Below are 16931 nucleotides of genomic sequence, written 5' to 3' on the forward strand. Positions count from 1 at the left end.
GTACATAGTAGGTGTCTTTTCCATCATGTTGGGGCAAAACTTTAAAACTCAGATACTTTTTTACTCTTGATTAAAAATGTGACAATTATGACATTGGCATTTCACAAAGTGTGTGACTAACACTGCAAGACAACATTTGTACCAATTTTCCATATTAATTTATAAACTCAGATCTCACCATAAAATCCTAGTATACTAAACCCAAAGAACAATACACTGGGAAGAAGTAGTTGACTTTTACACTGTTGTAATGATGGAGGTTAAAAGCACAAAAAAGCCCCAAGCAAGGAAAAGATTTTTTTGGTGTCTTGGTTTTGTCCATGACTCCCAAAACACACTCTTTATGCATTCTTAAATATGTCTACATCTGATTTTTTTTTTTTTTTATTTTCAGCCAGAAAATCTGGTATGTTTTGAATGAAAACAATCAAAATATTTTAATTCCTCGAATTTAATAAATAAAACACATGATGATAACATAAAATATTTAGTACTAAATCTTAACTTGAGAACAAAATTATTTTAAATACTCATTAGTTGTAAATACTACACATTCACCTACACGAGTTTTTCTTGACTCTATTTCCTAGGTTACCTCACTTCTCTGCTAATGATACAGAGCCGACTACTGAAGGATCTTTTAGAGGAAATTCTCATGAGGGGGAGTTAACAGGAATGTTTCTGAAAATGCAATCTCCAGCTGTACTTCTCCCCTTTTTTAAGCAATGCCCAAGAAATAGGATTTTTATTCAGGATACAGGGGAAACTTCTGAACTCAGTAGCTTTTTGGGTCAATATATGCAACATTAGAACTTGGAATATTCCCTTCACTGTGGCAACAGTAAATAAGCCATACTGTATGTATATTTCATTGTGACAAAAGCCACCTAGAACAATGGACCTGGTTTGTATGTTTTCCCCCTTTCATAACTGAAATAGCTCCATTAGGAATAAGAGTGCATTGCCTACAACTTCAAATAGCAATAAATGAAGAAGCTTTTAGTCAAGGTTGTTAACAAAGAAGGCAATTTAGAGAACATATATAGTCTTACCGTTTAGTATTTTGGATTTTTTTTGTTTTGTTGGGTTTTTTTCGTTTTTTTTTTCTTCAATATGAAAGGAAATATCAGGAACTTTGCCATATTATGAAGAGGGTCTGTGGGGAACTTCAATTTTCACTTAAGTTTTTCCATGAAAACTTTTCAAAGCTAGCTACAGGCTTCAATGCCCTTCACCTGACAACTGGGATTGCCAGTCAACTAAGGATTACCTTCACTAAGGGTTTATTAATTTCTGTCAATCCTGGTAGTTTCAATTGGATTTTTCAGTATGTTCTTAAGAACTAAAAAACCTCCAAACTTCACCACTCCAAAACCAGCCACACTAATAACTCCTTTGAGACAGAAACCTTTGTAAATCTCTGTGAAAAAATAACAGGGATAATATCACCTTCTTTCAGAGTCTTAAGAATGTTGTGAACTCTTGCATTAATACTACAAGCATGAAAACTTTGGTATTAAGCAATAGATTAGAACAGGCACAAAACAAGGCAATCACTATTGCACACTGATGTCCCTAATGTCTAACAACCTTTATAATTTCAATAACATAAGGAAGTAAAACTATGGAAAATTTCATTTTACTTAATTTTGTACTAGGAAGAGGGAAAAAGTAAACTTTGGCAGAAATGGTAGAAATGCAAGTATCTGCTGTGATCGTTCTGACAAGAAACACAAGTTAGTAAAGAGGAGAAACTCACTCCAAATACAAATCTTCAAAACTATGACCTAAGGGCTTGTTTTCACAGATTCCCTTCCTTAAAAAGAAAAACCCCAAAATCCCCAACCCTCATATTGTAAAAAGGTCCCACTTTTTTATGTTTGATGTGGAAATTTTTTATTCTCTAAATACACATGAATTCCATCATTCCAGAAGTATTCAAAGAATTAAATGGGAAAATCTGTACAAGATCAGTGACACAAAACTACCAAAAAATTAAGCAATTCCTTAGAAAATTAATGTTCTTCCAATTTCGATGCCCCACAACTCAGATCAACCCCTCCTGAAGAGTCTGTTAAGAAATTGTGGCAAGATATTTTTATCTGGTGAAATACCCCTCTATTTTCTATAAATTCCTGCTTTAGCCATTATGAAGAAACTAATGAAGCACAACAGATTATGGCAGCCCTCTGAAAGATGGGAGACAGAGTTTTAATTCTTTTCCCCTGATCTCATTTTTTTGCATTTACCATTATTTCCTTTACTCCCTTAGAAAAGCCTGAAATGTTCTGGATGTAGCCCATAGAAGTTTCTGTTCTACTCAAACACTGGTTTGTTTCAGTGAAAAATAAAAAAAACCCTCTCAAATTCCGCTATATTTATTTGGTTTCTCAAACTTGTAGTGATCAGCATGGCCTGATCTGAATTGTTTTAAAAACCATGCTGGGTTGTGAAGGTATTGTGTAAAGTGTTACCTGGTGGTACTCAAAAGTGATTCAAGATCACTACAGAGCTCGTGACAGAGGCCCACAAAATGCTATTGATTTGTATTTGAGCTGTTCTTTCTGCTACTTATCTTTTCAACAGAGGGTGACCTGATAGCTTTCTGTTAAGCATGTGCACACGGAGACAGTTCCCAGATACAGAAGGTTCTTTATCTTTTATTATTTAGGTATTGAGTGATGTAAGAAGATTTCAAGTTAAATATTAAGAGCTATAAATTAAGAGACTGCTCTTTAGTATGGGTTTTGATGTTTGGGAATTTTCTACCAGTAAGCTTTCATCTGATAAAAGTCTTCTATTACTATAGATTTAAAATAGCAAATCTGGGTTTTCACCTAGCTGTGAATGTTCAAAAAATAGAATCCCATTTTCATGTGAAATATTCCATTTGAAAAAAATCCCAAATGCTTGAAAAATAAATGTTGTATCTGATTTTTTTTTCTTAAAACCAAGTATAGGAAAGGCAGCAAAATGTTGAATCCAGGCTAGAACTGGCAGCCAGGGATAAAGGCAGATATTGATGCTGTAATTTCCGACTGTCCTATGTACACATGCAAGGTAACAACATGAAAACTGGTTGTGGTTGTCATTTACTTTTGAAACTTACTCTTTAACACAAGCCTGAATGAGTTTCTTAGACACACAGAAGTTTAGATTTAGGGTTCTCAATAATATGAGTTACATAACGCATCCACTTTTTCATGCAATTATAGTCTCCCAGCAACAAACCTAACACTAGCTACAGGTATAGAATTAAGAATTAAACTGCACCTCTCTCTCTCAAATCTTTTCTCCTAAGTACCTTCCCCATTATTCATTTAATTAAGATCTACAGTGAATATTGTGAATATCAAACTCTTAAAGGTCATTGTGACCTATGAAAAACAAGTGCATTTCTCTAGTGGATGAGTAAACACTGATAAAGTTTAGGCCAGCGACAGTGAAATATCCAAGGAAAGCAATACAATGCAGTCCCAACAGAGACAGACACTGTCTGCTACGCCCTTATCTGCATTTACTAATGATTAATTGTTGATCCTGATTTTTTTCCCTTCACCAGCATCTTTTATAACTCACACTAAATTATACAGGATATGAGACAGACTATTCAAGGCACAAGTTTATTATCAGTTTATTCTGTCTGATTAGCCAAAACCTTCATTGTAATACACAGGGGAATTCATTATGCCTCTACTGGAGTCTAACTCATAGATAAAATGCTCAGAATAATGTCTTCAGTCTGAAATTAAACTGCTTTGCTTTCCCTAAAGAGCTCACTTTTATTTCCAGGTCAGTAACATTAAGGATAGCTTCAGCTATAGATAAATAAATAATTTTAATTTGTAGAAACATTTTCAAGGTTCCAAAAAAAAAAAAAAAAATAAAGATGGTAGGCATATTTACAAATATTTACCAATACTTTAGAATAGTAAGGAAACCCCATCTCTCTCGATAGCTCCAAAAAGAAAGCCATTTTAGACTAAGTAAAAAATCGTGCAACTGTCATACTGCTTTTAACGTTTTTATCTCTAAAATCTATAAATAGGACAGGAGAAGGCAGGAAAGGATTATACTGACATGATACACCTTCTAAGAATTGATAGCTTTCCTGCATCCCTAGCTTAGGAAAAGCCTTAAATGAAACACTCTGCTACCATTTCTAGAGACACCAAATACAATTTCTGCACCAACATATCTTAAAAGATACCTTCATTGCTAGCAGCACCATATTCCAATGAGCAACAATATTAAGTGTTCTTACATAAAACCATTTAAGAACGTTGAGAAGTTTGCAAGTATATTTAGAATATTTTCAAATGCTTACTTAACACTAATGAATTCAAGCTATTACTGTTAAGCATCATTTAGAAGCTTTATATATTGAATTCAGCATTTATTATGCACAGCCATACAACACTGCAAAAGATAGAAATTTTTGATTAGAAACTATAAAAATCTAGATTCTATCTGCTATGAAGTCCTAGTAATTCATATCTCTGAAGCAGCAACAATATGTAGAAAACAGCAAAATTAATCAGGAGAGCCAGAGTTTTGGGGAAAATTGTCTACTTTTTCTAATGAATTCTCTTTACCAGTTCAGAGACTCCAGTGCAATTTCTTTTCTGTGGAGACATAATACATTTTATGATGTAATACTTTCTAGACAATTATGGCTACTCAACTGTTTAAATCAATGAACTACTCCTAAAGAGTCACTTCTTTTCTGCTTCCCTAGGGGAAAATAAAATAAATTCCCTTGTGTGCTTTACACATCTTCTTTGATAGGTAAATAATCTCTAATAAGGTAAAACATTTTCTTATTTTGGAAAAATATGTAAATTAAGCCTAAGGAGATAAATTTTATAAAACAATTAAATCCATGCGTATTTTTTGTTGTTGTTTTGGGGTGGTTTTTGTTGTTGTTGTTATCTAGACTTTAATATTGTAAAATACCAAAATACCTGGAGATATAGGAAAGACAACCTATTGCTAGCTAGAATTAGAACTAAGTGAAAGGCAAAGTAATTCTAGCCTAGTGTTTAAATATCATCCAGACATGCCAACAAAAACCATAGCTACAAATATCTAAACCCACCTTTGTGTTTCATACACCTGACTGATGCATGCCTGAGGGATATTTGCTGATTGTCACAGGTTATACACGATTGGTACCTGATGCATGAACAGAAGAGCTACTGCTCCTAATAAAATTTGGTTCCTAAACAGAAAAGATGTGCACGCACAGTAACTGTGGAGTGACCAAAGGTATGCCTTAACTTAGTGTAGCAAAGGCAGCTCTAGAAATTTCCTGATGCTCCAATAAGAGACATTTGGAAGGATCCCTGTAGTAACTGTCAAATGAAATCTTGCATGCAACATGTTTTAAGGTGAAAGATTACTCTTACAAAATATTGTTAAGGAAATACAAACTACAACAGCAAATAACCGAACATATATCTGTACTGCTACATTGAAATAGAAATCATGGGTTAATCAACATTACATTTTTTTTCCAAGAACTATAATGAAAAAATTCTTCATGTCAGTAAACAAACACATACCTTTGTTGACCCCTTAAAATAAGAGGTTACCTTTGCCATATCTACGATTAATTTACAAACCAAACACTTACAGATGAGCCTCGCACAATGCAATCATAAAGAGAAATTCAATAATTCTGTCTTGAATGAGTTTACTTTGCCTGAAACACTTGATTTCTCAAGAGTCATTAAAATTTCCTGCTACATCTCTTGGGGGCTAACTCTGTGTAACACCCTATCACGTTAATATCTATGAATAATATTAGCATATTCCATTATTATAATAATATTAATACAGATTCACCAGTTTCAGTTTAGGAGTTTCACATTATATAGGTTTCTTTTTCTCAGGCCAGAAATTACCTCCAAGCTATTGGGAATAACTGCTGTTCTCCATTCAATATTGTTGTAAAAGGTCTTTGAGCTCCTTTACAGAAACAAGTGGCTGTTGAATGATAGTCTCCAAGTCACAGAAAAGGGAACATACATCCGCCTAAACCAGTAGTTTAGGAGCCTGGCTGTTGTTTTGAGAGGGAAGTGTAGTAATATATTTAATGGAGGAAAGAACAATTACAGTAGTTTCAAAATACAGCCAGATGAAAGAGGAAGGTTTATTTCCTCAAACACACACTGTGTCAGCCAAACTCAAGTAAAAGGAGTTTACTGAATTTGAGCAATCCAATTATTTCAAATTACACACTTTAAAACAGGTAAGGGCATCCATTTTTTAAAGAAATCTACTGCTCCCTTACAGGTAACAGAGAAAAATATTAGTTGTCACATCTAGATCAAAGAGGTAAAGGGTTTCTGTGGTTCTTTCTTCATTCTAGACTCAAATCTTTGCAATTTAGCAAATCTAGATCTCATGATATGTTTCTGCTGAAATTTTGGCTCAAGATGTCCATCTATTGACATAACAGTAATAATATTCTCTTACATCTGTCTGATGTTAGTTGTGACAGTTAACAGATGTTAATTTCTCTTTTTTAAATAATGAGAGCCAAGAGTTTTGAATTCTAGATATAAGAGGTTTTAGAAACAGTTCCCTTTGAATGACTTTGAAAATCTGCAGTGTCTGATAACCCAGAATTATAAAATCACTGAGAATGGAAATTCTAGTTTGAAATACCCAATGTGTTTCCAAAGTTTGTATTATACTCAGGAGAATTCTTTTTCCTTTAATATGGGAAAAATGACAACTTCTTCCTTTCACTAATGTTCAAGTGCCTCATTGAGAATGTTGTGAAAAGCACCAACAAAACATCATTAGTACGTCTACAAGAAAGAAAGTTGATCAAAAAGTGGAGGAGTACCACATAAGTCCAGGGAGAGACAAGTCCTTGGTTGTGTCTCTCCCCCTTAAAGTTGCTGCCTTCCTGGATCAGAACAGTGACCTTGTCTTGCACCTCTCACACTGCAGGCCAAGTCCATTTCTTAGGCTGTGAATAACTGGTGTGGGAAGAAGTCCCATATTACACTCAAACTTTCTTTCAAGAAAAAAGTTCCCTTTAAACTGAGGCACTCACCACGAACAATTTTTATTTCAATTAGCCACATCATTAGAAATTATTGTGCAAAACTAATCATGATAATCAAACTTACGTTCATAGTCTTCTTTCAAGGCAGGGTGACTTAATGGTACAATATATTTGGATCTCCAAGGTCCTTTGAGAAAACCATATAAACTCCATCTGTCATGAGGCACTGAATGACCTAAGGACTCAAAATGTCACCATGGAAATGATTTGAATCATAAAAATACCGAGATACTGGCTTGCCTTCTCTGAGAGCTCTCTCCTGTACAGCCCTGGCCACAGCATGGCTGGAGAGTGTGAGTGGCAGGGTGGGGGAAGGAAGCTTGGAGGTGAAAGAGCTCGCCATTCTGATTTTTTTAGTTTGAAGGGTGTAAAACTTTAGTCACTATAAATTTTAGCCCCCTACATTATGATTCCTCCGTAACATTTTATTTTTCTTACCACTCGCTGCTTTAAAAGAGGGGGATGATCAGAAGTGTGTACGTATATATATTTATATATATACACACACACACATTCATATATATAGATGAATGTTTCAGTATATTTTATATATATATATATATTCCCACACATATATATTCCCACACATATATATTCCCACACATATATATTCCCACACATATATATTCCCACACACATATATATATACACACACACACTCCCTATGTATGTGAGTATAAAATAGCTGTTACTTGCAAAGAGCATTTATCCACAGGCAACTCTAGACATACTAAGCTAGAGGAGGTTGACACTGCATTCAGACAGTATGTACAGAAAGAAATTAGATAAAGGGGGATGCCTTATAATGAAGTCTGTTTTGTTGATAAGAGAACAAGCTATCTGATTGCTGAAATCAGCTTGCTTCCTGTTGTTGCAGAAATGTGCTGTGTGGAGAGATAGCAACGCAACAGTCATTTCAAAACTGAATTTCAAAATGTAGTCATCGTGAAACCAGGAATTGATTTGAAAAGCCTACAAATGCCTCCTTCACCTCCTTCTTGGATTTAAACCAGAAACACTTTTAGTACAGAGTTACAGAAGGTGTGTGCCATTTGGCATTTATAATTTTGACAAAAAATTCTACAAATATGCATTTAAAAACATAAAAAGAAAGCTTATATTTAGAATTTATGTTTATATTTTGTGGCTGGATAGGGACTACACCTGGAAAATCACTAGTTTACTTTTGGAAAACAGATGTTCAAAGAAGTGTTTTTAATGTTGACATCAAACAAGCATCTGCCATTTCACAAATTCATTGAACCCAATGGATGAAAAAATAAACAAACAAATGAGGTAAATATTTTGCCACTTTCAGCACCAAAATAAGAGAAAATCCACCAAAAGTGTCTTGCAACTCTTTAGAATGTGTGGTTGCTTAAAATACAGTATAATAGAAGTATATAAAATTATAAGATCTGTAGCATTATTTGCAAATATTTGTATAATTTCTTGTTTAACAGGTTAATATGTACTCGCAATAAAAGCTTTGTAATCACTTTGAAACAATGTGGTATGGTATGCCACATTTTCTAAATATTGCCCTATACAAGCATTATGCTTCATGAGAGTGGAAGAAATTGGTCTAAATAAATTTTACCCTACAGTTAAAGCAAATGTACGAGAGCCTTGCAAATAACAAGAGCCAAAGAATAAATTGTTTCCTTTCCTGCAGCATTTGTTTAAAGAACTTGAGCTCATTTCTCCTTTGACATGTCAAAGAAATCTGTAGATATAACCAGTGGAGATATGAAAGTATGCTAATACATTAAAAACTGACAAATTTTTAATTTGAAAGCAAGGAGGGAGGGAGAAAGGAAGGAAAGAATGAAAGAGGGAGTAATTTAGGAAATCAGCTACCCAAAAGCAGAATTATGTACACATTGAATCCTTAGGGGAATTTTTGAGTTTTTTGAATTGACAGTCATTCTTAAAGAAGGTAGCATTTATTCACAAACGAATGAATTTTTTTGCCTCCTGCTGCCACAGTGAGTCTCCTCATATCAATAATTTCAGTTTTATGTTCTCTTAATTAAAAAACTATCAACAATAGTAAGATTGTATTTAAATATTTTTGGCTATACTTGGACATTCTGAGACTTTTTTGCCTCTATACATCAAGATTTCCAATGCAGTAACATACAGCATTAGTAGTAGTCTCACACTCCAATTATTTTTTTAAATCATCAAGAAGGCAGGATTCATTTTTGTTTCTTTAGATCTCCTGGAAGCCTTTGATATACAAGATGTCTGAGGATATAGACATGAGAGACAAAGCTTAACTTACTGCATTCTTATCTTTCCTCTGAGTGAAATGAAGACTAGAATTATGCATCATGTGTTCCTGGTCTCTGTCATATAAAAAAACTGAAGTGTTTTGCTTTTCCCCTATTCTGAGGAGCATATAAAAGCACAGATATAAATATTCGAGATACATTAGAAAATTGACATCTTAAGAATATATCTAAGAAAGCGTAGTCTTTTTTGTCTATAAATTCACATGCAGATAGTATAATCACTCATGTTGGTAAGACTAGATTCATTCTCTACTTCCCCTACACAGACTCCCCACACACATATGCAGACAGAGCTATTTTTTTCCATAAAAATAGTGATTGAGTACCCAAAATCCCTTCAGTCTTTCAGAACTCAAAACATTAAAACTGGGAAACAACTTTTATATTTTCTCTTTCTCTCAGAGAAGAAGCCCTAGCAAATGGGAAGAATGGCTGGAAAGTGCTTGTTCTCTAACTGAAAGTGATATAAAAGCTATTGTGGAGTACTGGAAACAATAGACTCTCATCAGAAGGAATAGCTACACCAGTAGTGAGCAAGGTTTATGTTACGAGCGTTGTTAGACCACCAACTGTTTTGCATACATGGCTTCAAGCTACTGTTGAGAAATATAGTTCCTCTGTTCCAGGAATGATTATTTATTGCATTACACATGCAACTTAGAGCTGTCTCTATCCACCTGCACAAACTATTCAATCACTTTCTGCTTCACTGTTCTTCTTATTTAATTATTAGAAACAATTCTGACAGTTTCTCACACCAAGAAATACCTACTTATAAATATTCTTCTGCTGATTTTTGGTTTGAAGAATGTACACAACCACAAAAGGGCTAAAGCGATCTTTCAAACATGTATGTTTTTGTCTGTCATATTAATTACCATTAATATTCTGCTATGTAAAGCTGAGCATCCTGGAATTTTTGCTCATTGCAATATAACAACTCTTTTGAAATAACAAACTCTTGAAATAACCATACTCTAGCATAAGCACAGTCCACAAGAATTAACAGTCCATCACATTTGACTGAACTGAACCCCACCCCATAGTGATTTCTCAGCTATGAACCTGTGCTGTCTTACAGACAGAACTTTCTATATGTATCAGTATTTTGTTATATGTAATCAGATGGGAGTTATCCTCTCAGCTAGGTCCCTCTCTGTCTCCCAGGTTCCACACATCTTTTCCATTGAATACAATACTAATCTTTGTCATGCCCTTGGCTGTCTTTACACCATCCTTTACACTTCACTTTCAACCCTCTTGGCCTAAGGCAAGTCTCATGGAGAACATTACTTGTTTAATCATTCTTGGCTAAAAAATAGATGACAGTAAATATTTTTTTTATTTCATCTGGAAGATAAACTCTATCATTCATACTCCAAAATTGATTATACCAAGAGACAAAAAAAAAAGCAAATTTCAAATAAAAATTTGTTGTACTCAATAAGTAACTGCCTGAAAAAAACCCCAAAGAATCCTCACTGAATTAAAGATATACAAAGTTGCCATAGGACAACTACTTAATTATTATGACTTAGCCAATTATGCAGCTAGTTGTAGTGACCAGGTTTCTGATTTATTTCTTAGGAATGTCACACTATAAAATATCTTGTGGGTGGGATTTTTTTTTCCTGAATTATTTTTCCAGAATGAAATTCTTTTCCTAACAGGTCTGTTTAAGCCTACTTCCATTTCATAAGATCTGCCATAATTGCATAACTTAAGCAATTAAATAAATGCCAACAAACCAATCAATTAATGCCAGTGTATACAGGATAACAGCAGATTGATTTGTATCAGTAATTTATGTCACAGTCCCAAATTTTCATTACAATGAGATAAATGAATGAGAGCTTGGTGCATGTTAGACAGTAAAAGTGCAACAGTGATTCAGCAAGGGACATTAAGAACATTAATGAACAAACATAACAGTCTGAAAATGAAACACTTAAGAATGTAGAACAGTTCTCTGTAAAAGTAAAACCAGGAAACCGTAACAGTTCAAAATAAAGGCATTCCCAAAAGATGCATGTAATGAAACTGGAAGCAGAAACTCTTCAAATAAAGTTGTTAATTTAGAGTAGAACTGAGTCCTGCACAAAGAAACTAGCAAGACTATATTGTTAATTGAAGACACAACTGTGAATTAGTCTCAAACATTTGATGCTGTAAAATTCCATGGAATATACATTAAATTAGTCTAGTTGTGGGTAAGAGAGATGCTGCATTCATCTTCTCACAGCTGGAAAAGTTTCTCATAGTGGAAGCATTTTTTGAACCAAATCAGTTTCATCAGCAGTAGTCACCCATTGTTTGGTTGCTTCTGCTCCCAACATTTCCTTCAATACCAGCAAGCTTGCTTGGCATTGTGTCCCCTACAGAAGATGAAAAGGTGACTGTGTCTGCCTATAGTCTGAGGCCATACTGTGACTGCTGTCTCTAGCAGACATTCATTTCTTTTACGTGCTAAGCCAGATGGCAGACAGTGGATGCCTGACTGATATTTTTAGCACTCTATGCCATGTTTGACCAGCTGAAGGATTCCCACATTAAAGAATAGTCATAAAAAATTCTGAAAGTGTTTAAAATAGCTAAAGTCTTTATAGCTGAAGTGCTGGAGTGCTACAGGTCTAGAATAAACCTTTTTCTTCAAGGCAACCTGTGGAGAAAATTTGTTTGCATACCTCTTTTTAGGTAATCAGAAGTAGAGCCTTTTTGATGCTTCAGTAACCACTGCACTTATTCAGAATTTATGCTGTATGTGATATAACAGGCTCAATTCAATGAATAGTGCTAAAGCTAATGGCTTTTCTTAGAAGTAAAAATGAGGGCTGTGTTTTCCACTGAACGTCTTAATATAAAATGAATTTTTACTTTAGTTAAAAGGAGAAAAAAAAGTGATTCCATAACACAACTTGAGCCACTAAATAAACATTTTATGGAGTTCCTAGTGCTTTCCTTAATTCTCACCTTATTTTTTAAAACTTCATCCTCTTTTTTTAACTTTTATAAAGCTCAAACATAATCTAACAAAAAATAAATTGGTAGAGGTCTAAGATTAATAGTGGTTAAAGGGTAATTAACTTTCTGTAATTATCCTTGTTGTTAACTAGAAACACTTAAAACAATTGGGGGGAAAAAAAAGCAGCAAATTTTAGAGTGATATCTGATGAAGGCTACCACAAGAGGGAGAAGAGATGGAAATTGATTCTTTCCACCAGTTGCTCCTTCACACCACTTTTTAATTGATTCTTTCCACCAGTTGCTCCTTCATGCCATTTTTAAACTGGCACAAGAATCTTGGCCTAGGAGTACTGCCAGTCTAACAGATGGCTATAAGTGCTGCTAGCCAGGAGAAATCAAAATGTGCATCAATTTTGAGGACTGAGATTATGTTCTTATCCAGAGGCTATCAAAGCAAAAGCCTGAGCCAGATTTTCTTCTCAACTATAAAGGTGTAAACGTATACAAATGAAAAACTCAATTTCTTTCTCTACAGTCATAATATCAGAGGATGAAAACTTTTGGTCTTTAATAAACTACCACCAGGAGCAAATCCCATTTTAGATCTAAATAGATCTGAATCTTTAGATGTTGCTTCTCAAGTCTGATTTTGTTAGTCTTACAAGATTGACTGTGCACTTATCTTGATCCTGACTTCTGTGAGTAGATCTACACTGGCATTTAACTTGGAGCCTGATGCTATATTCAGGCTCAAAACTCCTAGGTTTTCCACACAACCTACACCTCACTTTTCTGTCTCAGTTCTTAATCCTGTTAGGAAAACAGAACAAAAATAAATGGATTGACAATAACTCAAGTGTTGCTATGACCCAGCCCACTGAGGGGCTGGGGCAGCGAGATGCCAGTCAACCCCAGACCCTCCCGTGGATCGAGTTTCCCCAAGAGACAGACTTGGAAACTGGGTCGATGGGTGGCTCAGAAGCTTAAGCCACATCCCCCCTGGACAGTGCCCGGGTCAAAGCTGCCTCCCCCTGTTCAGGAAAATTCCCAGTTACTCGGTTGTTCATGGGTTCTTTATTATAACTCCTGCCTGTTGGTTTCTCCCCTTGGTTATTTTTGAATTGTACCCTCCCCCTGGCTTGTAACTCATTGGTTGTTTTCCCCTTTCCCCACGGTTTTCAAGCCCCCTACAAAACTGAGGAAAAAACCTCTCAGAGGATCCCAGTCATTGCCATATTCGGGTTGCCAGACTTCTGACAATAATCCTGTTGGAAGCCAGACCAGAACAGCCTCTCTTCCTCTACCTCCGAGCTAACGTGAGCCGATCCCATCGGCTCCTGCTGTGTTCCCTCTGCAAAGAAGCCAGCGAGCGCGCCCAGCCAGCAGCACCATTCCTGATGCCGAAGTCGCTTCTGCGACGCGCAGAAGTAACGCAGCTGCACTCTCTCTGATCGGGGGCACGCCAGAGCTCGGGCAGTGAGCACAGAACTGCGTTACTCAAGCTGTTTCCTACAAGCGATCTGGATACAACTCACTAGTCACTTTGAGTACAGTAAATGAAAGATTAAAAGTCACTACAAACACAGGGTTTGGGTTTTATTTATCTGCTCTGACCAATTCTGGTCTTGGTCTTGTACACTGTATTTAATGTATATTATACCAGTAAGATCAGATTTGGGTTTCTTATTTTCTTTTCCTTTAAAGCCTCTACAAGAGTAACTGACTTAAAGCAACATCTTTTATTTGATATTATAATACCTAAAAATCATGTGTCTCACTTGATCTAGTATTTCATTGGTGAGACACACTTTTTTCCAGCCACAAAACTGAACAAATATTATTTTCTGAATTATTTTTTTCTGTTTCCTGCTGGTTTAATGTCCTTTGCTTTCTCTAAGAACACTAGTTATTGATGCTACTTAGACATTGTATCTTAATGGCTTTTAGGTCGTAGCACTCATTGGAGAACACACACGTTTTTCTGTCAGCTATGAAAACTGAGAAGGAATTTTTTTTTTATTTCTACAGTATAGAATGCACGTTGTTAGAGATAGACCTGAAAACAAACCAATGAAAAAAAAAACCCAAACCCCACACTTCTTAAAATACTCTACACATTTTTTGCACAGACCACTTAGAAAATTATGTCTGGGTAAGATTAGAATTGTTACATGAGAGTCAATTAATCATATAAAACCAGGGCAATATATAGGTCATGATCTCAGGACTTGTTCACCTTCTCAAATCCATGGACAAGAGCAATTTTTCGTCTGAAGCAGTTCTTCCAAACACTTTATTTTTGTAATAATGTTAGACCTAATGCTTTTTCCACACCTTTAAATGTCAGGAAAAATAAAAGAATTTAGTAGAATTACTTTCAAATAGCAGTTGCTTGAAATACTCAATTTTCTTTCTTTTTATTTGAAAATGTGTACAACTATTGCCATATAGCTTTAAAAATCCCTGTGATATTATTACTGAATCTTTGCATTATCTTCTAATCAAAACAAATAAAACCAGGGGAAAAAATCCAGTGCAAGCAGATGTGAGTTATACCCAGAAAAATTGAGCTAGAGGTCAGATCAAACAACTTAGACACCTGTAAGCAATGTTAGAGAAAGAAAAGAATTTGAAAGAAAACCATAACCTATATTTATAGCCTGGACACGAGCATACATCTTCTGCCAACTGCCTCCAGCCTCAGCCCAGCTGATTGTTATAACCCGGTCTACATATTAAGTTAAAATGATTTAACTTAGCAAAGACCTGATGCTTGCTTTGTTTAAGCTAGTATTTTCTAGTGTATCAAAGTAAATTAGGAATTCTTTTTGGAGAGGGTCGAAAGCTGGTTAAAGGATGTCACACTCTTTGATCTTTGTATTGGTTGTGATCAACACAATCTGTAAAAGGATATTGTTTTTTGTATGTTAATACAGCTCTTTGTACTTTGTACTTACAGTTTCTTCATTTACATTTAGCTAAGCAACTTGGACTGATGCCTTAGTGTTATTTACTTATGCCTGCACCTCCCCAAAACATATAGAATCCGTTTATATGGGTTATGTTATTTCATGAAATCTTACCACCCACTAGGTACAGTATTAATTTAAAATGTCTGACACTTTATAATTCTGAGTTAGCTGCATCTACTCAGGCTCCAGTTCTGAGTCGCAATAACTGAAAATGTTGGTTCCAACATCAAGGTTTCAAAGTAAAACCTGACTCTGCCAGTGAAACTCATTACCCCTTTCTATTGCCCTTGGTGCTCTAAAATATGTTACCTGCTACATTTGGGGGAGAGCATCTGAAAAAAGATGTAGATGTACCTCTGTTACCACCTGAAGGGTGATAACATTTGCCTGCAACTCTGACAGAAAAGATGTGCTGACTCTTGCAGTAGAGAAACTAGTAAACTTTAGTTAAAGAACTTTCAAGAACTAATCCTGCAGAAAATTTTAATCCTAAATTTTGACCACTTTATATTGAAAAATATGCATAAAGCACATTTCTAAGTTCAGAATTCAAAGAAAAATCACAATAAAGTATGTTATTTACTTTTCTCACTGTTTTTGATGCTAATTTAAAGGCAATATTTTCAATGAGGGACAAAAAATTAAATTTAATTAGCACCTTAAAATTAACTTATTGCTTCATGAATATTAATGGCACTTTCCCCACCAATCTGGAGAAAAGCTGTCTCATTATGATAGCATATTGACAAATCCTTCAATTTTAAATTTAAATCAGCATTTTATACCCATACTGTTATTTGTTTATATGAACACAGTAATAAAAATGCTGCTTTAATTTTAATAGGTAATGTATCATGTAATCAATATTCTCTTGTTAATCTATATTTCACATGTTAGGCTTGAGGAATTCTTGAAAATTGGGTAGTGGTCTCACTTTGCATTATGTTTCTAATTATCAAAGATAAATTTATATATGTTTAAACTATGAAAGAAGGACTTCTTTCCCCTCAGTTCACTATTGATATAAAGGGAATCAGGCAGTCAAATAACTAGATAGGATGTCTTCAAATATAACCTCTGGAATGTAGAAACAATGAAATGTCAATGCACTTTTTTTGAAATTAACATTATTATACTATTGTTATTCTGAAGTATAGAATATATCAGGACCTAGTAATTGCTGTGCTTATCTTACCATGAAATTCCTGACAAAGCAGAAGTACATCTATGACTCCCCCAGAGATTTTAATTTAATTAACTCTGTGGTGAAGGGGTTACCATGCACTTGCACTTGAATTTCCAGAGAAGTTTCCATTACTACTCCTCTCTCCACACCCCACCTCCCACCCCCCACACCTTAAAAAGAATTTCGGGCTCGTGAACTATATTTTTTCGTCAATGCTCCACTGTGCTCCACCACAAAGAGTGGTAGACGACCACTCTTTGTGTCTGATTTGGACTCAGAATCAAAACACATAAGTCTGGCCAGGATAATTGGTCTACTCTGTGTTCAATGCCAAGGATACTCACTGACTCTTTTAATGGAGAATGGCAAAGCAAAAGCCAACTCAAAACTGTGTTACCGGATCATGCCATTTAGTCAAATCAAACATAATG

The 16931-nt window shown here is 35.0% G+C and overlaps 1 long non-coding RNA gene across 2 annotated transcripts in view; it reads right to left on the minus strand.

Annotated features, from left to right (window-relative positions):
- LOC138109031 (uncharacterized) overlaps positions 1-16931 on the minus strand; it is a 167448-nt gene that overhangs the window by 37753 nt on the left and 112764 nt on the right. The window lies entirely within an intron of this gene.

Source organism: Aphelocoma coerulescens, chromosome 4, assembly GCF_041296385.1.
Source record: "Aphelocoma coerulescens isolate FSJ_1873_10779 chromosome 4, UR_Acoe_1.0, whole genome shotgun sequence".
Taxonomy (NCBI): Eukaryota; Metazoa; Chordata; class Aves; order Passeriformes; family Corvidae; genus Aphelocoma; species Aphelocoma coerulescens.